Genomic DNA, 27,784 nt, shown 5'->3' with positions numbered 1-27,784 from the left:
ACTCTATGCCACTTCACTCTGCTCTGAAACATTCTACTCTATGCCACTGCACTCCACACCACTCTACTCCACTCTGCAGTCTACGTCACTCCACTCTATGCCCCTGCATTCTACACCATTGCAGTCTACGCTGCGCTACTCCACTCTATTCCACTGCTCTCTACGCCACTTTACTCTACTCTGTGCCACTCTACTTTACACCACTCTACTCCATAACACTGCACTTTATGCCACTGCACTCTACCCACTGCACTCTACACCAATACACTGCATGCCAATGCAGTCTACTCCACTCCACTTTACGTCACTGCACTTTATGCCAATCTACTCTCTGACACACTAATCTACTCTGCACTACTGCACTCCATACCACTCTACTTTCATCTACTATATGCCACTGCACTCTATGACAGTCTATTCTATTCCACTGCACTCTACCTTGCACCACTCCACTCTACCCTGCACCACTCCCCTCTACGTCACTTCACTCAACTCAGAAACAATCCATTCTATGCCACTGCACTCTACACCACTGCCACTCTTCTTCACTCTGCTCCACTCCACTCTATTCCACTGCACTCTATTACACTGCGATCTATGCAGTGCCACTCCACTCTATGCCACTGCACGCTATCCAGGCTCTCTACTCTGCACCACTCTATGCCACTCTTCTCTAAACCAATGCGCTCTACACCACTGCACTCTACGCCAATGCACTCTACACCACTCTACTCAAAACCAATGTACTCCACTACACCACTCTACTCAAAACCAATGTACTCTAAGCAACTGCACTCTACGCCTATCTACTCTACACCACTGCACTCTATGTCACTATACTCTAGTATACAACACTCTACTCTATACCACTGCACTCTACGCCACTCCATTGCACTTTACGTCACCGCACTATATGTCGCTCTAATTTACCCTGCATCACTGTACTCTAAGCCACTGCTCTCTACGCCACACTACTCTACATCACTCTACACTATGCCGCTGAACTCTACACCTGTGCACTCTACTATACACCACTGCACTCAATGACATTCTGCTCTGCCACACTGCACTGTTCCCCCACTGAACTCTGCACCACTCTACTCTGTGCCACTGAGCACTATGCCACTGCACTCTAATCTGCATCACTCTTTGACACTACAGTCTACACCACTCTACTGTACACCACTCCACTCTAGCCCACTGCACTCTATTCCACTCTACTCTGCACCACTCTATGTCACAGCACTCTATGCCAGTTTACTCTACTCTACACCACTACACACTAGGCCTCTGCACACCATTGCACTTAATGCCACTGCACTTTATACCACTCTACTCTACTTTGCACCACTCCACTGTGCACCACTTCACTCTTCATCACTGCCCTCTACGCCACTGCACTCTAGACCACTCTAGTCTACTCTGCACTACACTAATGTATGCCACTGCATTCTACGATGTTGCAACACTCCACTATACGGCATGCCACTCTACGTCACGCCACTCTATGCCATTCTATGCCACTCTATGCCACTCTGCGCCACTCCACGCCACTCCATGCTACTCCACTCTGTGCCACTCAACACAACTTTTAGCCATGCTGAACAGCAGCCACACTGGTGTACAGAAGGCTAAAACACATTGGCCAAGCCAATAGCTCTTGAATAGGCCAGACCTATTGGCTTTGCCAATGCTTGTTTAAATCTGTGGCTTACTAACACAGATTTGACTGTGTTGTACAAAACAAGTGTCACTATTACTAAATTCAGTATGTGTGCTATCGTCTTTGGGAGGTTGAAATGTCGAGTCCACCCTGTCGAGATTCTGATGTGATCTGCCATTGATCTCAGTAGTGGGTGCTTAAACAACTGAATTATCTGACATGCAAAATCATACAAAAATAAGCATGCAGTCGACAAGAACACTGGGTCTTTTGATTATTATTTTTTTTAACCCAGCCACCATGCAAACCTTGTCCTTCAACAAGCTCTTGGTAAATGTATCATGCATGTGCGCATTACTTTTAAAACAGCAGTGTGGCACATACTTCTCGGTTTGCACATTCTAAACACTAAAGGCCATATTTTCGAGTCTAGTGGTGCAGGGCAGCGCAGCAAGTCAATCTGACTTAAAGTTTGTGTCTCTCTTGCACCATGTTACATGGTGCAAGAGCGATGCTAACTGGGTAATAAATATGGGCCATATTTATGAATATGGCTCTTAGGGGGCCATTTTTATTACCCAGCTTGTGTCACCCTTTCACCACGCAACTTGGTGCAAGAGCGACACAAACTGTAAGTCAGAATTTTTAAGCCATGCAAAGCCACTTTGCGTGACTTTGAATGGCTTAAAAAATCTGGAGTGATGTAACAGGCAAATCGCTGCTTTACATTACTCTGTGCAAGGGAGGCATTCCATGGGCATGGAGTGGGAGTTCCCAGCCAACTCCCATTGTGTATGAAGCATTTCCAGATTTACCAAACCTGGTGAACCTGGGAACTGGGAATGCAACGAAAAGATATGCCCCCCCAGAAGAGGCTTAACAGGCAGAAAAAATGTTTATTTCTCCTCAGTGTTTTCTTGTTTTATATGTGCTGCATTCTGCAGCACACATAGAAAGAGGAAAAACACCCTTAGTATTGTTTTTGTACAGGAAGGTGCCCCTTCCTGCACAAAAACAATCCTGCCTACAACACAGCACCCTTGCACCATGGTGCAAGGGTGCCTGCATTGGTGCCTGGCTGCCAAAACAGCACCAGCGCAAGGGGAGAGGACACAAATGTGCCATATTTGTTCAATATGGCGCATTCCTGGCCTTTTCTTGTTACGCAGGACATGGCAGCAAAGTGACTTGCTGCGCTGCCCTGCACCACTAGACTCCCAAATATCGCCCTAATAGTCTACAGAGGAAATTTGTGGAAAGGAAGATGAAAGACGCCCCAGGATCACACCATTTAGTGAGGGGCTGATGTGACGAACAATGGTCTTTGGATACAAAGGGATGACGTGCAGTGTTCGGATCACAAGATCCGAAAGTGGTGGCCTCATTTGAATGAGCTGTGACGTCATAGTGACACATGGAGACAACAGAGCCAGGAAAAAACACTTATGGGTTATTCACCAGGCCTTGTTATAAGTAACTAGTGGGTTAGTTACGGCAGCCTCTCATCACTCTTGGACCACATACATGCAGGGCTCTGAATCAGATTTATGAAGCCAACAGAAGCCACCCTATGTGGCTTTGAGTCACCTTATAAATCTTGAGTAAGGCGATGCAGCGCAAATCGCAGCATCACCTTTGTGCTGCGTTGCCTTACTCTGCGCTCCGGTGGCATTCCATGGGCGTTGGGGTGGGTGTTTCCATGCAACACCCATTGATTTTAACGCTGCCCCAGATTTACGAAATCATGTAAAGCTGGGGAAGCACCAAATCTTTACGCCTCCTGAGGTGAGGTGTAACAAGGAGAAATTTCTTTATTACTCCTCGTTTTACCCTCTTTCTACGTGTGCTGCAGAAAGAGCAATATGCCTCTTTGGATTGTTTCTGTTCAGGAAGGTACCCCTTCCTGCATCAGGAACCTTTCTGCACCAAAAACAACCCTGCATGCAACCGAAGCACCCTTGTACCATGTTCGTGCTAGGTTGCCGAAACGGCGCCAGTGCAGGGAGAAAAGACAGGAATACACTATATTGCATAAATACAGTGCATTCCCGCACTTTCACTTTGAGATAGGGTAGCGCAGGTGACTTCCTAGGCTGACCTATGCCAAAATCCCGTAAATGAGGGCCCTACTTTTTTACGCCATGACTTACCTCTTACCAAAAGGTGCCCATGCTCTATGTAGCAAATGCATTGATCACCTGTGCAGTTCTGCCACAGGTATCACCCTAATCCAGGGGCCTTAACTCACCAAACTATCTGCAGTAATTTGATTGTGAACAATCACGCAAGGGCCATGCACTGTTATAAACGATACTTCCGCCTCATGACCTCATATTCTCTTTGAAGTATGTCTGCTTTGCACCCCATGGAAATGACCTTGCAGCTCATTCGAGACTGGCGGGTTCTACCAGTGTGCAGCACATTAAGTAAATCAAACACCGGTCACTAGCGGGCCTCACATTTATGTCTAACCTGAACAGTAAAAGGGCGATTTCTCTCTGGACAATGTGTGCAAGAACCCTCAAGAAAATTCATGTTGGTGATGCTATCATTGTGTCATTTCTCCCATTTTAAATGCATGCAACTTGTGCCTATTTCCTTAAAGTAGTTATTTTTTCCAGAATTAATTTCCACAGTTTTGTTTTCCATGCAACACCTGACTCAATCTAAACTGCGCCCAGATTTGCCTCCAGGGGGCATATTTATATGGGCATTGTGTCACTGGAGCGTCACTTTTTCCAATGCTCCGGTGAGACTCCATGGGGCTTTTCATGGCCTTGTGAATACGGCCTTACTTTGCGTGAAAGGGGCATGCTATGGATGTTGCTGTGGGCATTCCACCACAACCCATTGCTTTTTGATGCTGCCCCAGGTTTACAAGGATCTGTAAATCTGAGGCAACGCCAAAAACTAACGCCATCAAAAAGCAGGCATTAGAGTGGTGCAATGAGGAGAAATGTACTTCTATTTCTCCTCGTTTTTTTGCTCTTTCTATGTGTGCTGTATTCTGCAGCGCACATAGAAGGAGCAAATTGCCTTTAATTATTGTTTTTGTGCAGGAAGGTGTCCCTGCAACACAGACGGTGCAAGGGTGTCAGCGTTGGTGCTAGACAGCTTTTTTAGCACTGCCACAAGGGAAAACACAAGTGTGTGCCGTGTTCTTGTAAATACGGCCCATCCCTCCATTTTTTAAATGTTTCAGCAACGCGCTGCTAAATTGCTTGCAGCATGGCGCTGAGTCATTTCTTTGTAAATATACCCCCACATTTATAAGGGAGTGCTAAGCCACTTTTGGGCATACGTACAAGCCCCTATTGCCACAGGAACATCACTTTTTCCGACGTTCCTGTGGCGGTAGAGGCTTCGCCTTATTTACAAGGCAGCGCTAAGCCACGTGCTTAATGCTGCGTTGTAAATAAGTCCCCCTTTCACACTATGCTTAAAGTGAATGGGTATGCAGTGGGTGTTGCGGTGGGCGTTCCACCGCAACACCCATTGATTTTCAAGCTGCCCCCTATTTACAAGAGTGGCGTAAATAGGAGGCAGCGCCAAAATTAAGACCAGGAAAAACCTAGTTTTAAGTTGGCGAAATGAGGAGAAATGCTTAATTTCTCCTTGTTTTTGCTTTTTCCATGTGTGCTGCCTTGTGAAGTACACAATGAAAAAGGAAAATGCCTTGGATTGTTTATGTGTAGGAAGGTGTCCCTTCCTGCACATAAACAATCTTTAAAAAAATAACATTTTGTAACTTCCATGTGTGCTGCATTAAGCAGCACACATAAAAGTGACAAAATGACATTTAAAGATTGTTTATGTGCAGGAAGGGACACCATCCTGCACATAAACAATCTTCCCCTGCATGCATACACCTTTGCACTATGGTGCAAGGGTGCCTGCGTTGGCACTAAGCTGCTAAACTTACCTCCAGCACAGGTGGAAACGGAAGGCTGCACCATATTCTTGTAAATATGGTGCAGCGTTGAGTTTCTGAAGTGGCGGAGTGAGGCGTAAAGCCATGGCGGCTAACGCCTCACTCTGCCACTTCTTTGTACATATGGCCCTTTGCGCGGCTTAATGCTGCCTTGTAAATACTGAACCCTTTGACTTAGGTATCTGCATCAAAGGGGTGTGCAATGGGTGTCGCTGTGGGCATTCCCATGCCATAGGGCATATCTACAAGCCCCTAATGCCACCATTTTTTGATGCTCTTGTGGAACTGTGTGCTGGCCCATATTTACAAGGCCATGCAAAGCCACTCTGCAAGGCTTTTCATGGACTTGTAAATACAGCACCTTTACACCGCAACACCCATTGCTTTTTGACGCTGCCCCAGATTTACAAGGATCTGTAAATCTGAAGCAGCACCAAAAACGAACGCCATTAAAAAGCAGGCATTAGAGTGGTGTAATGAGGAGAAATACTTTTATTTGTCCTCATTTTGTGCTCTTTCTATGTGTGCTTCATTCTGCAGCACACATAGAAGGAGCAAAACGCCTTTAATGATTGTTTATGTGCAGGAAGGCATCCCTTCCTGCACATAAACAATCATCCCTGCAATAAAGGCACCCTTGCACCATGGCGCAAGGGTGCCTGCGCTGGCACAAGGCAGCTTTTTTAGAGCCGGGGCAAACACAGGGGTGCGCTGTATTCTTGTGAATACAGAGTTTTTTTAATTATGCAGCGCTGCTAAATTGCTTGCAGTGTGGCGCTGCATCATTACCTTGTAAGTATGCCCCCAGGTGCCTGGTGATTTCGCGCTGTAGGTGGGTGTCATGTATGAGGGTTGTTTGAGACTACGAAGTCGGCTAGGGCTTCAGTGTCAAGAATAAACAGATTCCGAAAGAGGTTGGCAGGCAAGTCATGTGTGATTTTTGGGAAAACCCTTTTGTTACTACCTTCATAATGACCAGCCCGCTCCCCTGCCCCAAACCTTGCCCTTATGTTTGAGCCTTGATTTGTTGACTTGCCGTAAGTGTGTGACCCTGGACTAATCAATTCAGTTCGCTATAGCTCCTTGTCTTATATGGTAAACATTGGCGATTGTCTTGAATGGATTCAGGGGCATATCATCAAGGACCGGCGATAATTATAGCTAAGCGCACTTAGCGCTAGGATAATTATCGCCGGCTAACGTGGATTTTTATCGCTGAGATAGCGTGCTATTAGCAAAGCTTATCTCAAAAGCGATAAAAATCCTAGCGCTAACTGCCAAACGTGAGATTATCTCTGGAAATCCAGCGATAATCTCACAAAGTTTGGCGTTAGCTTGATGATAGGGCAAGACAAACTTAGCCATGATATCCACCTTCCATAGGATATCATGGCTAAGTCAGTCTTGAAGCAGGCGTAAGGAAAGTAGTGATAACAGGGGTTATCGCTACTTTTCTTGCCGCTATGCTTCATAGCGTGGGGCTTGATGATAGGAGAAATGTCGCTTAGCGACATTTCTCCAGTCATGTCAGGGCAGGAACGCCCACTTTGCATCTCATTAGAGATACAAAGCTGGACATTCAGATTTCAGGCGCTAATGCAAGGTTTCACGCGATAGCGTGACCTTGCTGATTAGGCGATAAAATTATCGCCGCTTTTCGCCCGAAAACGGACGCAAAAGCGGTGATAATTTTTTATCACCTCGTTGACGATATGACCCTCAGTTCGCAGTTTTTGCCAATGAAGAAAATTAATACAACAAATTGCATTTAGGAAAATAGAAATAGTGGCCCGCATTTAGAAAACATCCAAGGTACAACGAGCCAGTGAGGGAGCTTAACCCCCTGTATGCCCATGACGAGCACAGTCGCGCTTTGCCCATGACGAGTCCATCTCGTCATGAGGCATACCCTAGGGAATCCCTCTGGTGCGGGCACCAGAGGGATTCCCTTTCTGCCAAAATAGACTCGGGAGCTGGGGAAGAGCTTCCCCAGCTCCCGAGGCCCCCCCCCCCCCTTTCACTGTAATGACGATCGGAGCGCACGTCGCGCCGACGTCATTACAGTGAAAGTGAAACTGAAATGAGCCAAGAGGCTCATTTCAGTTTCACTTTCTACGTGCTCAGGGGGCTATCACAGCCCCCTGAGCACGTAGAAAGACGGGAGCGGTATCGTTGGAAAGGGGAGAATCTCCCCTTTCCAATGGTACCCCTCCCCAGTGGATCCCTGCTTGGGGATCGCCACAGGAGGGCGATGCCCAAGCAGGGATCCACCCACTAGACACCAGGGGGGGGGAGCGGCCCCTTGGGCAAGGGCCTTTGCTCCCCCCATGTAAATTTGGTGCAATTTAGTCTTTTTGCCCCCCCCTGGGGGGCAGATGGGGGCATTAGCCCCCAATCTGCCCCCCCGGGGGGGCAAAAAGCCCACTAGACCCCAGGGAATTTTTTTATCCATAAAAATAGGGGTGGGGGCTGCCCAAAACGGCAGCCCCCCAATTACTACAGTCTTTCTGCCCCCCCCGGGGGGCAGATGGGGCATGGGCCAAAAACCCAGGTGACCCCCCTTGCAAAACCAGGTTGTTTTGAGGTAGGCAATTTTCATGTCGCCTCAATACGTTTTGGGCCCTTGCCTGTCGTGGGTACTTGGGCCTCCCACACGAGTGAGGCACCGTTTTTATCGGGAGACCCGGGGGAACGCTGGGTGGTAGGAAATTTGTGTCAGCCCGGTGATGCCTCAACTTTCCCACACAAAAATGTGTGAAAAAGGTGATTTTTTCAGCTAAATTTGAGGTTTGCAGGGCATTCTGGGTAAGGAAACGTTGGGAGATCCACGCAAGCCATACCTCCCTGGAATCCCCGGGTGTCTAGTTTTCAGATATGTGTGGGTTTGGTAGGTTCCCCTAGGTGGCCGCCGAGCACGGGGCCAAAAACCCAGGTGACCCCCCCTTGCAAAACCAGGTAGTTTTGAGGTAGGCAATTTTCATGTCGCCTCAATACGTTTTGGGGCCTTGCCTGTCGCAGGTACTTGGGCCTCCCACACGAGTGAGGCACCGTTTTTATCGGGAGACCCGGGGGAACGCTGGGTGGTAGGAAATTTGCGTCAGCCCGGTGATGCCTCAACTTTCCCACACAAAAATGTGTGAAAAAGGTGATTTTTTTCAGCTAAATTTGAGGTTTGCAGGGCATTCTGGGTAAGGAAACGTTGGGGGATCCACGCAAGCCATACCTCCCTGGAATCCCCCGGGTGTCTAGTTTTCAGAAATGTGTGGGTTTGGTAGGTTCCCCTAGGTGGCCGCCAAGCACGGGGCCAAACACCCAGGTGACCCCCCTTGCAAAACCAGGTCGTTTTGAGGTAGGCAATTTTCATGACGCCTCAATACGTTTTGGGGCCTTTGGGGCCTTGCCTGTTGCGGGTACTTGGGCCTCCCACACGAGTGAGGCACCGTTTTTATCGGGAGACCCGGGGGAACGCTGGGTGGTAGGAAATTTGTGTCAGCCCAGTGATGCCTCAACTTTCCCACACAAAAATGTGTGAAAAAGGTGATTTTTTTCAGCTAAATTTGAGGTTTGCAGGGCATTCTGGGTAAGGAAACGTTGGGGGATCCACGCACGCCATACCTCCCTGGAATCCCCCGGGTGTCTAGTTTTCAGAAATGTGTGGGTTTGGTAGGTTCCCCTAGGTGGCCGCTGAGCACCGGACCAAAAACCCAGGTGACCCCCCTTGCAAAACCAGGTCGTTTTGAGGTAGGCAATTTTCATGTCGCCTCAATACGTTTTGGGGCCTTGCCTGTCGCGGGTACTTGGGCCTCCCACACAAGTGAGGCACCGTTTTTATCGGGAGACCCGGGGGAATGCTGGGTGGTAGGAAATTTGTGTCAGCCCGGTGATGCCTCAACTTTCCCACTCAAAAATGTGTGAAAAAGGTGATTTTTTCAGCTAAATTTGAGGTTTGCAGGGCATTCTGGGTAAGGAAACGTTGGGGGATCCACGCAAGCCATACCTCCCTGGAATCCCCCGGGTGTCTAGTTTTCAGAAATATGTGGGTTTGGTAGGTTCCCCTAAGTGGCCGCCGAGCACGGGGCCAAACACCCAGGTGACCCCCCTTGCAAAACCAGGTCGTTTTGAGGTAGGCAATTTTCATGTCGCCTCAATACGTTTTGGGGCCTTGCCTGTCGCGGGTACTTGGGCCTCCCACACGAGTGAGGCACCGTTTTTATCGGGAGACCCGGGGGAATGCTGGGTGGTAGGAAATTTGTGTCAGCCCAGTGATGCCTCAACTTTCCCACACAAAAATGTGTGAAAAAGGTGATTTTTTCAGCTAAATTTGAGGTTTGCAGAGCATTCTGGGTAAGGAAACGTTGGGGATCCACGCAAGCCATACCTCCCTGGAATCCCCCGGGTGTCTAGTTTTAAAAAATGTGTGGGTTTGGTAGGTTCCCCTAGGTGGCCACCGAGCACGGGGCCACAAACCCAGGTGACCCCCCTTGCAAAACCAGGTCGTTTTGAGGTAGGAAATTTTCATGTCGCCTCAATACGTTGTCGTGAATAAAATATTACGCTCTCAGAATTTCAGTATTTTAATAAGATCATGCATAAAGCAAGAGGCTGAGTCTGTGGTATCAGGTTCAAAAAGGGCTTTATTCCAATAACTCGAGTCAAAGGGAGAATATTACCATCACCACAAGGGATCTGGAATGGACTCAAAAGTATTCTCAATATTCTCAAAACATTATTCACAGAGTACAGTATATATACATTTCTCAATTGTACGTAAGCAAAAGAGCAAGAGAGAATGAGATAAGAGCATGTGGGCGTGTAAGAGGGTGTGAAGGTGGGCGTCCATGTGGGCGTCCACTTGATGATAATGGGTAATTTGTCATGTGTGGGTGGATACCTGGAGGGGGTTGCGTGATCTGCTGGAATTGTACTGGAACTTTGCCTTACTTGTGCTCAACTCGAGCATGACGTGTAACTGACGTGTAACTGAAGGGTGAAGGGGACTTGACATTTAGCCCTACATGAGGAGACAGAAGTCTGGGATGTCAGAACAACCTAATCCCAAATCGTATCTAATATCTTGTGTTTAAGGAACTGTATTATCTGGAAGGAAAGGTCTCTCAGGCAGAGGCTATCCTATACTGACTGCTAGTGCGTGTATAAGCGTCTATGTGTCTACATGAGATGCGAGGGGGCATGGGCCTACCATGGCAACAGAAGCCATGAATTACTTGCACGGAGACAGTAAGGCCGGGCCCTTTGCTCTGTAGCTGGAAGGATGTTTACCTAAACTACTAGACAGGAATGCATTCCTCGAGGAGCGGAGCAGATAACTTGAAGGCTGAATAAAGTCTTGGCAGGCAACAGGCCGGGCCAGGCACCGTTAGCCGCGCAGGAAGTAAGACAAAGGTCATGGATACAGATGCAGGTCCAGGCTGGAGCATTCAGAGGCAGAAGGCAGGAAAAGGCTCGATGGCAGAATTCAGGGCCTAACTTGCCAGAGCTGAAAAACGTGAAAAGTACACCATATAAAGACAGTGGCAAGGCATACTTAGGAACGGAATATTCGACCCATTCAGGGCGGATCTGAAAGAGGACATGTTGACGTTGGACACAATTGTATTTGCGTCTTCATAGCTTGAAGTGGAGGGAACATACATGTACTTGTAGCATGTACATGGAGCCGTTGGGGTCTAAGATAGGGGACACAATTGATCATAAAAATTCATATTTCCTCATTCCCTCCTTGTCCCCTACGGACCCTTCATGAGATATCGATCCTCAGGAATCCATCAATCTGTTCATGTAACATCATTTGCTCTTCTTTCTTCTTCCGGGATTTTGAATGAGAACTTGAACGTGGAATACATGATGTGGCACACAGGCCGCAAATCGCTGGCCCACATTGTAGACACAGGCAGCAACTGAATATTATTAATAGTATCAACCCACAGACGGTCAACACTTTCCATCCCCAAGCCGATATTAATCCCCAGAGCCAACCGGACCATGTCCACGTGCCTGGGTCTTGATGTATGCTTTGGGCAATCTTGTGGAGCCTTGTTATTGCTTTGTATACAGACGGTGCGTTATTAGGAATGAAAGAAATGATATGTAGCACGTCCCACCCCAGTCTAAGGGCAGTTGCACATAGGCTGTCTGGCCACAAATAAAGTAGGTGTGTCGTGATGCTCTGAAATAGGACTTTCCTTTGTCTTTGGATACTATTATAGTATCACACTCACTGTGCCCCAAATGTACTGAGCCTTCTTTTCTGACACACAAGTTCCCTTTTACTGGCAGAACAGTAATTGAAGGCGGACCTGACATGTGTTGGGGCTTTACGTTCAACACTATAAAATCGAGGGTCGCATTTCCTTGCAGATACTCTTCATTTTCTAGATCTGTACCTTTCATTTGGGGAAGACCCTCTTCATCTGGGAAACATGCTTTGTTCATGACTTTATTCAAGTTACCCCATACCCACTCGCCCCTACACTCCTTGTCTTGACATTCTTTGGCATCACCGTTGATGGATGTCATTAAGGCAAACCATGCTCCGCAAGAACCATTATGGGAGAACGGAAAAGGAAAAAGAGGCAACACTCCCTTTACCTTCTGATACGGGGGAAATCGGCCACAGACCCAGCAGTCTGTAGCATTGCTAACCTGATGTGAATGGTGCAGCATCTGAATAAAGGTATTGTTGCGTAAGGCAAGTCGATATGATAACTCATGGGATGGCAGATCACTAAATGTGTGCTTTATAGTATCATTAGTGGAGGAGTATAAGAGTGAGGCAATAGGAGGAAAAATAGCATGTAGTATTAAGCTGATACATATTATCGTGATGCACAGAAGAGATAGAAAAATCACAGTCACTATACATCTACCACGTAATATTTTACAGTATTTGCTTCTTATCTTGCTCTTTTTTTTTTTATGTTATTGTCCAAGATCTTATGCAAGCCAGAATACATGTTCAACCGCTTCACCACCTAGTGGACTTAATTGATCAAACGGGTTCTGACTTATTAGATCTAAGTTTAACTCCTGCTGGGGAGTCTCCTCTAGAAAAGGGGGCTCAAAGTCCAAGCAGTCAGTGTTCTTTTTGGAAAGTACAGTTATTCCCAAAGTAACGTTTGCAATGATGTATCCATCCTTTCCGTCCCTCGACTTTAACGGCGGTCCTTGTGGTTAGCAACACCAATTTTGGCGTCTTCCACCTCGGCTCAAGAGGGCTTGATCTATCAAAGTTCCGGATCAGCGATGGAGTGTCCCTTGACCTGGGTGTTGTCAGGGAAGGCGGCAGCAACCTGCGAACAACAAGAGAGTAGTGCAGACATCAAGGAAGCCAGGTAATCTGTCAGCATGTTACTATCAACATCAGTAATCTTTTAGGCATTGGAGTGCCCCACATATTTGGTGGTCTACCAAAGACCACTTCATAGGGAGATAAGCCTGTTCTAGAATGAGCTACCATTCGCATGTAAAAGAGGGCAACCGGTAGGGCTACCATCCAATCTACACCTTTGTCTGCGCAAATCTTTGCTAGTCTAATTTTCAATGTCTGATTATGTCTTTCTACAAGGCCTGCTGCTTCAGGATGTCGCACACAATGGAATTTCCAGGTATACCCTAACAGAAGGGACACCTGCTTCATTAGTACCAGGACATATTTGTAACCTCTACAACTGTTTATTTGGATATAATCCATTTGGAGCACTTCAAAAGGGTGGTCAGGTGGATGGAATCCACCTTGTTCCATCGGAATGCCTTTACCTGGATTGAATTGGCAACAGATCATACATGTTCTGACCTTTTGTTTCGCTGCTGCACGCAGGTGCTTGTTGAACCATATATTCTGTAAGCTATCTATCATTGCTTTCTCTCCTAAGTGTGCAGGACTATGTGCGGTATTTATAATCACTTGTACCATCGAATCAGGAAGAAACCATGTGGATTTGCCCTTATTCATCCAACCCTGATCAGTCAGTACCCCTCCTTGTTCCGACCATTTCTTTAATTCGTCCATAGTAGCATGTGTCTGTATGTCTTGTACATCCTTGGAAGGATCCCTAACTGTCATGGCGTTGGACACTGATTGAACCTGTAACTTTGTCATGTCTAGTGGGGTCTGAGCTGTCTGTTTAGCAGTTCGGTCTGCCAGATCATTGCCTTGGGAAATGGTATCTGTGGCTCTAGTATGTGCTTTACATTTTAGGATAGCTATGGCTGTTGGTAAATGTATTGCTTCCAGTAGGGCTTGAATAAGGGGGCCATGCTGTATCTTGGCCCCATGAGAGGTCAAGGAACCTCTTTCTCGCCACAGAATCGGTGTAAATGTTTACTCTCAGGTGCTTAGCTCTTATGCACGCTTGTGTCAGGGCGATGAGCTCTGCTGCTTGTGCTGACAATATGTCTATTCTTTTAGTCTCTATTATTACAGTATCAGTAGTCACTGCATATGCTGCCACTAATTCTCCCGCCCCTGTCCTCATGCATGAGCCGTCAACTTATAGTGTTAGGTCGGGGTCTGGGAGTGCAACGTCTGTCAAGTCTTGTCTTGGTTTAGTCACGGTATGTATTACTTCAACACAGTCGTGTGGTGAAACGCTTTCTGTACTGGAGGGCAAAAGGGTAGCGGGATTCAGTATGTTGCATCGTCTGATCTCTATGTGTGGTTGAAATAACGTTAGCTCATAGCCTGTCAGTCTAGCTACAGTCAGGTGTTGTGTTTGTGTCCGGTTCAAGAGAACCTCTACTGCGTGTGGTACTTGTACTGTCAGGGGGTGGCCCAGCACTATCGAGTCACTTTGTTTTATGGCTAAGGCCGTTGCTGCAACTGATTTTAGGCACGCAGGCAAAGCCTGTGCTACTGGGTCTAATGTACTAGAAAAATAAGCACAGGGCTTGTGTTTTCCTGCATGATCTTGTGTTAGGACAGATAGTGCTTTTCCATCCCGCTCTGTCACAAAAAGCATAAACGATTTGTTGTAATCAGGGTTTGCTAAAACTGGTGCTTGACATAAATCTCTCTTTAATTCTTCAAATGCCACAGTGTGTTCTTGTGTCCAAGAGAGGACTTTAGTAGAAGCTGCCTCCTGTGTCGTCAACTGTATTAGGGGCTTGGCTATGTAAGCATACTGGGGAATCCACTGCCTGCAATATGAAGTGAGGCCAATGAATGCACGTACCTCCTTTTGTGTCTTGGGCTGTGAAAAACCAGAAATCAATTGAATACGTTCCGGTGCCCACAACTAATTCCCCTGAAAGATCACAATAAAACATGAGAAAAAGGGGAAAGCACCATACCTATTTCCTCGGCTTAATTTCTAAGGGGGCTAATTTCTAAGGGGCTTAATTTCTTAAGGGGCTAGCGGGAAGCGAACCTCCTCAGGGGCCAGCAGAAAGCCAATATTCTCCTCCTTCCCCCCTTTTTGACAGGAGGAAATCTGAAACAGATTTCACTGCTGTCAAACACTATCAAACCCTGTGTCTTGTCAACACTATTAATCCCTGTGTGTAGCAACTGGGCGTAAGCAAAATTATAGGAGATGCACAGCGCAGTTGAAATTCAAGAGAAATCCCTCCAGCAAATGTACAAACTTCATTGTGTGAGCTCATAGGCTGGCCAAATGACATCTCATATGCAAATGTCCCTATTAAGTGAACCTACACCAACCTGAAGTCAATATTAATGCTAGGAGGCCCTAAAAGGAATGCTAAATTACCTAAATATTCGGAAAACCAAGTTTAAGAACAGCTGTTAATGTTGATAATTAATAATTTATCTGCTAAAGAAATCAGTCATTTTGCAATAATTTCCACCTATACAATAAATAGCCTAATTTAAAAACAAGTCAACTTTTGGGGCCACCACTTACAAGAATGAGCTTACTAAAGCAAACTTTAAAAAGGAAATCCTGTCAGATATTTTCTCATTACCCTAAATACCGAGCCTCATTTGTCACTCTGGGGTGGCAGTCCTTATTTAAAACAGGCCTTTCAAGAGTTAAGATGCGAGTGCACAGATCATAATGGTTCCTTAATGTCCAATCTGGAAACATATGACCGAGGCTGCCTGTCTATAAGAGAAAGGCAGTCATGTGATACATATTTTAGTCTTGCATAACTTTTTTCTTCTTTTATTCATCTCCAATACCAATTAGACATACACTGATAACGTGTTGTCTGCTATTTTGACAGCATGATAAAGGTAATATCATGTCTGTGAAATTTAGTAATTGTGAACAAGTTCCAGCCAAGCGCAGCGCAAAGATTTACGTTGTCACGACCATCTCTGTAACGCCCAGGAGAACTTGTATTAATGCTAAACATACTGGTCAATACAACACAAAAACAAAACATATATAAAATACATATGCCAAGCCATCAGTATACCAAGCACAGAAAGCATAGACAATTACACTAACATATATAAATGAGCAGTGATGCGCAATTACAGTACCTACAGCTCAGAGGCGAACATTCTGGCCTGCTTAATTTGTCAGGCTTATAATCAATAACTGATTTACCTGCCCTATACACCCCCATCTGACAGTGGGTCATCCCAATGATGACCATGTCAAGTCTGACACACAGGATCAGCAACAATAATCAAAAATGAAGAACACACGAACCTGTCTTTTTTTATAAAAATGAGCTATGAATCTTCGTACACAATGTACCCTCATGTCCTAGTCGAAGATGCATCTCCCATCTTTCCTCACAGACCCGTAACCACTGGATCATTTATCCAATGCAACTGGTGGCAGCTTGTGGCCACAATTCAAAAATGTCTGAATTTGAAAATCGTTTTTATATAGGCATATAGCCCTTAAAATTCCAAGCAAGAGCAACATTTTACTTTCTGGCCAGAAGCAATATAACATTTGCTAAAAAATAAAACAAATCTTCTCCATAGACATTTCCTCGGGGCACTGGTTTTGCACAGAATAGAACAAGGGAATCTTTCTCGACTTACATTTCTCAGCTGCCCTGTCTTATCAGAGAAGCTAAAAATAGCCCCTCAGCGCGGCCTGAGCCTGGGCTGCCAGCCAACTTTTTTGTTTTTCCTACTCCTGGCCCCCAAGGCTCTCGGGCTGCAGGCATTACACAGATGCGATGTCAGAGAAGCTTTCTAAGCAGTGCCTCTGTTCTGCTCCTCTCACCGGCCCCCACCTACACTGGCTACAAGGTCAGAATCTGTCTCCGATTTCTGTATCACATTCTGCTCCACACAGCCCCCACCTTCTCCTCACTCTGAAGCTGTCAAAGACAAAAAGACTACTCAATTCCATAAAAACTGCAATAATTCGCCCAATTGAAAAATTATTTTTACATACAATTTGCACTCAGGGGGTCATAATCTTACCGACTTGACCCAGCACATTGGCTCACTGGACCACCAAGAACACAAACCTGTATTCTTGAACAATTTGCAAATTCGAAATACCCACAATTCTTTTTTCAAGCTAAACTTTTCACTAATTATTTTTCGTTAACACTTTGTACATTAGGGGTGTCATCAAATCACAGGCGTTGCTATTACCCTAGCTACACCCCTCTCAAGTCCCTTTTAACGACGTAATCAAATGTTGGACCATGAAAACACCAGCCACGCGCTGATCTTTTGGCGGGAGGCTCAAGAACACTTGAGCTACTATATCATTATCATATGTACCGGGGTACTTGCGGTGGCACTCCAACTGGTCTTTCTACTGGGGCCACTCTTGCTAGGTCCTCTAAAAGGACGGGATAAATACCAGCAACGTCAGTATTTCTTTCTCTGTCAGCCTGCGCTCATTTTACCTGCTCCACTTCCTCCTGTAACATCTTTTCCTTGGCTTTTCCAGACTCCAGTCTACTTCTCTCTGCTTCGTGAAACACTTACTCTGTCATCCTATGTCACTCCTTGCGCCAAAACTCAATGGCATCCTTCCGAGCTGGTCTACATTTTCTCTTTCATAAGAGTGTTTCGTTGTCTGTCTACTTGTTCTGCTTTTACTCGGATACCTTCCTCAACTAATACGTTTTCTCGGGCTTTGTCTGAATCCTCCCTACTTTTATCCTCTTTTCTGAGCGCTTTCTCTATGCGTCTATGCTATTCTTTACGCCATAATTCAATGGCATTTTTCTGTCACTGTCTGGCTTTCTTTTTCCATAATGCTTCTTCTACTCTCATGATGCAATCTGCATCCCATGTCCCAACAGCGGGCAATCTCTCATTCTCTGCTAAATCCTTGGTGTAGTCCACCCACAAATCGAGATATAATACGGCATCTAGGCCATGTTTATGGTACATAAAGTACCCTGTAGTGTCCCTAGGTGGAATTGGGACGGCTTCCTCGAGTATTCCTTTTCTAGTTTTTATCTGTCTTAATTTTGAGAATAACGGCATCTTAAACCTTGCTACTTTATTCTTACTCGGACTTGAACACAATTAATACAATAAACACAGTAATGAAGATCGAACAATCACTCATACCACGACATTTAAAACACATTAAAACATTTTAAAACGAACAACGATAATTAGAATAAAACTAGCTAACTGCATAATACTAGATGTACTGCTAAACAGTACAGATACACTGCTAAAACAGTGCAGACCAGGTCTGTGTACCCAAACCCGTCTTGACCGGCACAAACCAATGTGCACGTCTAGATGCGTCCCCAGCAACGGTACTCACCGGGAAGCACGGAACGGAACAGAAGGCCTCGGAAACTCTGGACTGGACTAGACCAGACTGGACTCGACTCGACTCGTGACGTGGATACTTCGGAACTTCGGAATCTGGTGGGCCTCTGTATACCTCGGACACAGCTCTCTCGCAGGTGGGCTCTGGGTAGGACAATCTGCGTTCCTCACCGCCTCGTCTGGATGCCTGGTCGCAGTCCGTCCCCTTCGTTGGCCTGAGGGAGTTGGCGGGAAGACCCGCGACGTGCGCGCTTGAAGTCCGTCACGGCTATGGAAGGGGGCAAAACTGGACCGCCATCTCCGGCGTGTGGGGAAAGAGATTGAACTGTTCGGGCGCCATTATGTCGTGAATAAAATATTACGCTCTCAGAATTTCAGTATTTTAATAAGATCATGCATAAAGCAAGAGGCTGAGTCTGTGGTATCAGGTTCAAAAAGGGCTTTATTCCAATAACTCGAGTCAAAGGGAGAATATTACCATCACCACAAGGGATCTGGAATGGACTCAAAAGTATTCTCAATATTCTCAAAACATTATTCACAGAGTACAGTATATATACATTTCTCAATTGTACGTAAGCAAAAGAGCAAGAGAGAATGAGATAAGAGCATGTGGGCGTGTAAGAGGGTGTGAAGGTGGGCGTCCATGTGGGCGTCCACTTGATGATAATGGGTAATTTGTCATGTGTGGGTGGATACCTGGAGGGGGTTGCGTGATCTGCTGGAATTGTACTGGAACTTTGCCTTACTTGTGCTCAACTCGAGCATGACGTGTAACTGACGTGTAACTGAAGGGTGAAGGGGACTTGACATTTAGCCCTACATGAGGAGACAGAAGTCTGGGATGTCAGAACAACCTAATCCCAAATCGTATCTAATATCTTGTGTTTAAGGAACTGTATTATCTGGAAGGAAAGGTCTCTCAGGCAGAGGCTATCCTATACTGACTGCTAGTGCGTGTATAAGCGTCTATGTGTCTACATGAGATGCGAGGGGGCATGGGCCTACCATGGCAACAGAAGCCATGAATTACTTGCACGGAGACAGTAAGGCCGGGCCCTTTGCTCTGTAGCTGGAAGGATGTTTACCTAAACTACTAGACAGGAATGCATTCCTCGAGGAGCGGAGCAGATAACTTGAAGGCTGAATACAGTCTTGGCAGGCAACAGGCCGGGCCAGGCACCGTTAGCCGCGCAGGAAGTAAGACAAAGGTCATGGATACAGATGCAGGTCCAGGCTGGAGCATTCAGAGGCAGAAGGCAGGAAAAGGCTCGATGGCAGAATTCAGGGCCTAACTTGCCAGAGCTGAAAAACGTGAAAAGTACACCATATAAAGACAGTGGCAAGGCATACTTAGGAACGGAATATTCGACCCATTCAGGGCGGATCTGAAAGAGGACATGTTGACGTTGGACACAATTGTATTTGCGTCTTCATAGCTTGAAGTGGAGGGAACATACATGTACTTGTAGCATGTATATGGAGCCGTTGGGGTCTAAGATAGGGGACACAATTGATCATAAAAATTCATATTTCCTCAACGTTTTGGGGCCTTGCCTGTCGCGGGTATTCGGGCCTCCCACACGAGTGAGGCACCGTTTTTATCGGGAGACCCGGGGGAACGCTGGGTGGTAGGAAATTTGTGTCAGCCCAGTGATGCCTCAACTTTCCCACACAAAAATGTGTGAAAAAGGTGATTTTTTCAGCTAAATTTGAGGTTTGCAGGGCATTCTGGGTAAGGAAACGTTGGGGGATCCACGCACACCATACCTCCCTGGAATCCCCCGGGTGTCTAGTTTTCAGAAATGTGTGGGTTTGGTAGGTTCCCCTAGGTGGCCGCCGAGCACCGGGCCAAAAACCCAGGTGACCCCCCTTGCAAAACCATGTCGTTTTGAGGTAGGCAGTTTTCATGTCGCCTCAATACGTTTTGGGCCCTTGCCTGTCGCGGGTACTTGGGCCTCCCACACAAGTGAGGCTCTATTTTTACCGGGAGACCCGGGGGGACGCTGGGTGGTTGGAAATTTGAGTGAGCCCGGTGATGCCACAACTTTCCCACACAAAAATGTGTGAAAAATTTGATTTTTTCAGCTAAAATTGAGGTTTGCAGGGGATTCTGGGTAAGGAAACGTTGGGGGATCCACGCACGCCATGCCTCCCTGGAAGCACACAGATGTCTAGTTTTCAAAAATATATAGGTTTGCTAGGTTTCCCAAGGTGCCCGCAGAGCTAGGGTTCAAAAACTGCAGCTAGACATTTTGCCAAAACAGGGTCATTTTTCACTGCGAAATTGAGGTGTGACCATGTTGCGTTTTGCGCCGTTTCCTGCTGCGGGCACTAGGCCGACCCACACAAGTGAGGTACCGTTTTTCTCGTAAGACTTTGGGGAACGCGGGGTGGGTGTTAGTTTGTGGATCCACGCTGATTCCGGAACTTTCCACCACAGAAATGTGGGGAAAATGTGTTTTTTTTGTCAATTTTTTAGGTTTGCAAGGGATTCTGGGTAACAGACCCTGGTGGGAGGCAGTCAAGTCACCCCATCCTGGATTCCCCTGGGTGTCTAGTTTTCAAAAGTGTATAGGTTTGCTAGGTTTCCCAAGGTGCCCGCAGAGCTAGGGTTCAAAAACTAGAGCTAGACATTTTGCCAAAAAAGGGTCATTTTTCACTGCGAAATTGAGGTGTGACCACGTTGCGTTTTGCGCCGTTTCCTGACGCGGGCACTAGGCCGACCCACACAAGTGAGGTACCGTTTTTCTCGTAAGACTTTGGGGAACGCGGGGCGGGTGGAAATTTGTGGATCCATGCAGCTTCCGGAACTTTCCACCACAGAAATGTGGGGAAAATGTGTTTTTTTTGTCAATTTTTTAGGTTTGCAAGGGATTCTGGGTAACAGACCCTGGTGGGACGCAGTCAAGTCACCCCATCCTGGATTCCCCTGGGTGTCTAGTTTTCAAAAATGTATAGGTTTGCTAGTTTTCCCAAGGTGCCCGCAGAGCTAGGGTTCAAAAACTAGAGCTAGGCACTTTTCCAAAGAAGTGTACATTTTCACTGCTATATTGAGTTGTGACCACGTTGCGTTTTGCGCCGTTTCCTGTCGCGGGCACTATGCCTACCCACACAAGTGAGGTACCATATTTATCGGGAGACTTAGGGTAATTCAGATTTGTAAAGGAACTGTTATTATCTATTGACTTTCGATGTATTTCTGCCTTCCAAATGAAAGATATTGTGTAAAAAAGAAGTCATTCTAAAAAATGACTGATAATTCTCATGCTAGTATGAGTATTCCCAATTTCAGAAATGTGCAAATATCTACTGTTTCTAAACTCTATATTTAGTTCCCATTTCAGAAATACATAGGTGTCTTTCATACCGATTTTTCCATGTACACATTTTTACAGAATAATTACTATATATCCGGTACATAATAAAAAACCATTGCAAGTTGCTGCTCAGTTTTTGGCTCTGGGTTCGTCGGGTTCTTGGTGAACCTACAAGTCCTATATATCCCCACAACCAGTAATGTCCAGCGGATGTAATGGCATATTGCTTTCAAAGAGCTGTCATAATTAGAAGAAGTTACAGGTGAAAACGTTGACACAAAAGGCTGTTTTTTTCAACTAATTTTCAATTTATCCTATATTTAACTGTTAGTTTCTATAAAAAAACCTTGATGGATCTACACAAATGACCCCTTGCTGAATTCAGAATTTTGTCTTCTTCTCGGAAATGTATTGCTTTCCAGGATCCATTATTGCTTTTGTACCCATTTCTGCCATTAACTGGAAGGAGGTCAAAAGCACAAAAAATTACAAAATTAGGCTATGTCCCAGAAAAATGCCAAAACTGTATTAAAAATGCTGGGTTTCTGACAAACGTCTGGTATCCCCGAAAAGCTGGGAAAATGGTAATTTAAACACCACAAACCCTTTTTTGATAACATTTGCAGGGAAAAACCCAAATGCTTTCATTTGCAGCCCGTTTTTCCAATTTTTCTGAAAAAAACAACATTTTGCTGTATTTTGGCTCATTTCTGTGACCCCTCTAGGAGAATCCACAAACCCTGAGTACCTTTAGAATCCCCATGATGTTGGAAGAAAAGGACGCAAATTTGGCGTGGATACCTTATGTGGTCAAAAAGTTACAGGGGCCTCAGCGCGCACTACCCCAAATAGCCAAAAAAGGGCGTGGCACAGGAGGTGAAAAGGCCTGGCAGCGGAGGGGTTAAACGGGCACTTTCAATTCCGAAATAGCCAAGCCAATTCCCAAACAGCAAAATCATTCTCCTGATTCACATAATTAGGGAAAATAGGATTTTAACCTCTTGAATGGAATTACGCACAGTGGAAATAACCTCAGGTTGGCCTCATTATACACCTGAGTGGAGACTGTGGAGTTCAGATTAAGGTGCTTGGAGAGTTCGATTGCAGGTTTCGAGGCCAGGGACACGTGCAAAAAAGGCAGCGAACACCACAAGCTCGCACATTGCTGATGATCATAAAACATCTCCTAAATCGATTCCAGCCATTTCTTTTGAAGAGAGGAGTTGGGGGCATATTATCAAGGACGGCGTTAAAATTATCGCCGGTTTAGCGGCAGAAAACTGCCGCTAAAGCGGCGATAATGGGCTTGATAATATGCCGCAGAGAATTCCAATAGAAGCCCATGTTGACACCAGAACATGGGCTTCTATGGGAATTCTCAAGGACATATTATCAAACCCATTATCGCCGCTTTAGCGGCATTTTTCTGCAGCTAAAGCGGCGATAATTTTAACGCCGTTTCTTGATATTATGCCCACAAATTTGGTGTAAGAGTAGGGAAGAAATTTTAGGTAAGGAAACATCTCTTTTGTAAGGAGAAACCAATAAAAAGTGAAACCTCTCAATACACTTATGCGTCATACTGAGGCACGCAGACGTGTATTCTTGCTACCTTTTCGTACCTGTGCACGGCTATTCATTTAAGTATTTCTGAAAACCTGCACCTGTCACAGATTTTCAAGGCTACTTCTGCAGTTCTCTGGAAATTCCAAGAAATCCCGAAATTTGCTTCCTATGTAGGGGTAACTCTACAGGAGCGAATTTCCTTGGTATCTCTTTGTGATTCGGGTCCTGGCTACTATCTGTGCTACTCTTACCTTTGATGCCCCCCTTCATGGCCCCTGAAGCCCTTCCGTTTATGCCTCACACATTATGGGAGCTAATCCCTTGACTGACTGCGGTGATTGAGGAGAAGCAGTAATGAGTAATGGAGGAAGCATCATTAATTGCTGGGCGCAGGAGCGCGTGGCCTTTCCCAAGGTGTTCAGCTGTTCCTAATGGAGCGCGTGTTTTCTTTTCATCAAGGCAGTGGAAGGACATTGTTCACTCTAAAGGCCTTGGTGACCAGAGCAGAACAACTCCTGAGTAGGAAAATGCATGTTAGCAAGAGCGACATGTTTTCTCAGCCTCCCATTACACCAGCATATTTAAAAAAAAAGTCAGTCCCAGTTACTCGCACGTACACACACAAATTAAATGTCCAGCCAGATTTAGCGGAGAATCCATCAGTGGACTTTTTCTGCCACAAGGATAGCATGATAGCAGAGGATTCTCCTGCAGACTTAGAACTTGCTCCAGAAATATATGACTACCTAGACAAGTAGTGCCACTCAGACCTCGCCTCACCTGCGGTTGACATTTGGCACAAGATGTGAATGCAGCAATCGCAGTCAGAATTTTGGGTTGCTGGCCATCACCAGCGCTTCGCTTTCCTTAAGCTCACCATTAGCCCTTTCATGATAATTGTCTATATACCAGCTTCCCCCACAACTACCCATGCACTCATAGACAGCCAGGCCCAGTGGTGCTGGTGCAATTTTCAGAGTGGGGGTGCTGCCAATAGTATTATGTGTTACAGCAAACAAATGATGGACGGATTGCTGACAATGCAAACATTCTCCCCCAGCCAAAAGATCTGGGTTAAATCCATTGTTCTTTTGCCCACTACGCCACCCCAGTTTGGACCCAGCCATATGCAAATCAGTCTTGACCCTGTGCCTCATGGGAACAGTCCAGACCGAACTGCCAGGCAAGGTCCTCCCTGGAGCAGAAACAAGCATCCTGGGACCGGATTCAGGGTATGTCACCCTTCTTCAGCCAGGCTAGCTTGAATCCAGTGGCACAGTGAGCAAGGGACCCACGTCTGGGCATACCCATCCCACTTAGGGCGAAAAGTGTTACAGCATAGTATTATGCCACTAAAAAGTGTAGCAAATGAACCAAGCCCATTCAGCGGGAGAGCGCCACGTGTATGGTATGTAGCCGGAGGTGCATTTTAGACCACACTGTTGCAAATATATTACTAAAGCATGGTGTGGTGCACACTGTCTTTTACTGACAGCACATAGGCCATTGAAATGGGCACTAAATTTGCACAGACGTGACATTTTACTGAAAGCCCTATAGAGTGCATAAATGATAATATGTGGAAATCAGGTTTCAATAAAAAGTTATCATTTGCGCATCAACAAGTGTCTTTATTTGATTTGATCCCATATTGTGTTTCCATCACGCTTTACATTAAAGAAAGAAAGTGCTTCATTTTTGCTTTCCTAACTGTTCATAAATTTAGAAATATTTATACAGCTCAAGTTTTGTCGTGGGTGCCCCTTCCTGACCCCTTATAGTTTGCAAATGGGTTACCGCCTCCGCTACGGAGTTGGTAAATTATGAATGTTTTGCAACCGCATTCTGGTAGCAAAACATTCATACATACCAGTGCTATTTGGTATTAGGAAGGGACGCCCTAAACACGCTCCTTCCAAATACCGAATCGCAAAAGCAAAATGCAATTCAATAACAAGTTACCGAGTCCCATTTTGCCTTTTGCACATGACAAATGCATTTTACCTGTCGCAAACGGCTCAAAGGGCCGTATACGAGCGGTAAAATACGTCGTACATCTGTCCCATTGTCCTTTTCTATCTGGGCAAGGATAGCAATGTGCTAATCCGATGCTTAAAAATGTTGATAGAAAAGCAAACATCTGAGGTGAGCAAATTCAGAGTGTTACTAGTGTTGTAGGGTGCTCTATACAGGAGCTGCTATCCACCTAAACTTGGGAACTACCCAGAGTTCTCCACTTCTCTTTTGTATAATTTATGCAGCACTCTATGCATGAAAGGGTATTGTTTTGACTTATACTGGGGTGCTCCCTTATGTTTGGACAAAGGAAACCTATCTCAAGAGCTCTAATGATAGTGAAACACATGTCAGTGGTTGCTTTTATTCATTCCAGGTTGGCTTGGTTGGCATTTTACCAATCCAAAGCTGTAATTCTGTGCCCTAGAGTAGTAAAAGACTTTTGTCTTTTTACAGCTCGGCGTGTATGGCACTATGCTAATCCTTTTACAGATGCATCACTTTCTTATAAATCTGGCCCTCCGTCCCTTTCTATCTCGGCGTGAATAGAAATGTACCAATCCAAAGCATAACATTTTTTTTTTTTTTTTAAATAAAGTTTTATATAGCATGAACATTAACCATGAGGGTATCCAATCATTTTAAAGAAGATCAGAACAAACGAAAAGAGAACAGATAAGAAAGCAATCAACAACATAATCATAAATTCACAAATTGAGACTGGTAATATCACTAGGACAAGTCAATTACTGAATCCTTGCTTCATAAGGGAGCTATTTTAGGGCTTTTAGATCAGGGGTGATGTATCTGTGTCTTTTTGTTCCTGTGATCAGTCTAGCAGCCACATTGAGAGATGCCCTTAGAGATACCAGCTTGGCTCTAGGAAGGCCACAGAGGGCTGCACTTCCATAGTCCAACCTGGGGATGACTAGAGCTTAAACCGTTGATTTGAAGTCGTCCTGAGGGAGGAAGTGTTTTAATTTCCTTAAGATGTTCATTTGGTAGTTCGTTCTTTTGGTGGTACTCCTGAGGTGCTCCTACATGTTCAGGTTCTTGTCAAGTGTTCTTCCCAGAGAACTTGTGGAGTAAATAATGCGTGGTGAGCAGTTCAGAGCGGTTAGATGATTCATCCATAGAGCGATATCGGGCAGGTGATTGGGTGGGACGATTAGGAGGAAATCCATTTTGATGGCATTAAGTTTGAGGTGGTTGGGGTTAGCCAATTTTGGGTGTCTAGTAGAGTGGTATTGAGGTTCTTAATTTCTTCTGGGGAAGAGATTTTTAAGTACAATTGGGTGTCATCAGCATACATGTAGTAAAGGATGTTAGAAGAATTCAAGATTACAGTGAAAGAGGGATGGACGGGTGAAAGGATGGATGGGTGAATGGGCGGCTTGATGGATAGGTTTGAAAATTGATGGATAGATTTGGATACAGATGAGCATACAGATGGACGGAATGGTGGAAGAAAGAAATATTGATAAAAAATGAATGGATGACAAGATAATTGTGAAGTGGTGGATATCAGTAGGTGGGTGAAAGGATGAAAGGATGAATCTATAGATGCTTCGGTAGAAGAGACAAGAAAGTTCTTCTGGAGAGGGTCGAAATGACTTGCTTTGCATGCAAAATACACTTATATAACTACAGTAATGCTTAGGATTTGTTATAACATCTTAACTTTGAATTTCACTTAAAAACTACAATTAATGTACAGTTATTGTTACGAATTAAAACCAAAAAGCAACATTGCCAGTTATGGTCAGCTCCACAATGCATAACTCACACAACAACCATACATACCATAACCTGAGCTTCAAACGCAATTCTTCTGACCTCAAAGTATTTATAATAAATCAGCCAATAAATATTACTTCATTCATAGTTGTTTCCTTGATAGTGTGAAACCTAATGCGATGTAGAATCTGCACTGAAAGAATATTTATGATATTTATAATTGCATGTGCTTCATCAAGGGTGAAGTCACAAGCACTGCACTGATGTGCACGTTTTGGTTTGTATGGCTGTTGTGTGAGTCATTGATTGCGTAGATAAACATAACTGACCGATTGCAGTGATTTTTCCAGTGTTATAACCAATCCTAAGCATAACTTTCCTCTAACTGTAGGTTTTTCGGTATCTATCTATCTATCTATCTATCTATCTATCTATCTATCTATCTATCTATCTATCTATCTATCTATCTATCTATCTATCTATCTATCTATCTATCTATCTATCTATCTATCCATCCATCCATCCATCCATCCATCCATCCATCCATCCATCCATCCATCCATCCATCCATCCATCCATCCATTATCTATCTATCTATCTATCTATCTATCTATCTATCTATCTATCTATCTATCTATCTATCTATCTATCTATCTATCTATCTATCTATCTATCTATCTATCTATCTATCTATCTATCCGTCTGTCTGTTGGTCTGTATGTCAGTCTGTCTGTCTACCTGTCTGCCTACCAGCCTGTCTACCAGCCTGTCTATCTGTATAAAGATACAAACATTTTTTAGTGTGGCAATGGGTGTAATATAGGTGCTTGTTTTTCCCCAAATTCTTCCAGACC

This window comes from Triturus cristatus, chromosome 7, assembly GCF_964204655.1.
Source record: "Triturus cristatus chromosome 7, aTriCri1.1, whole genome shotgun sequence".
Classification (NCBI taxonomy): domain Eukaryota; kingdom Metazoa; phylum Chordata; class Amphibia; order Caudata; family Salamandridae; genus Triturus; species Triturus cristatus.
The sequence above is the reverse complement of the archived record's forward strand: the minus strand, read 5'-3'. Positions refer to the sequence as shown.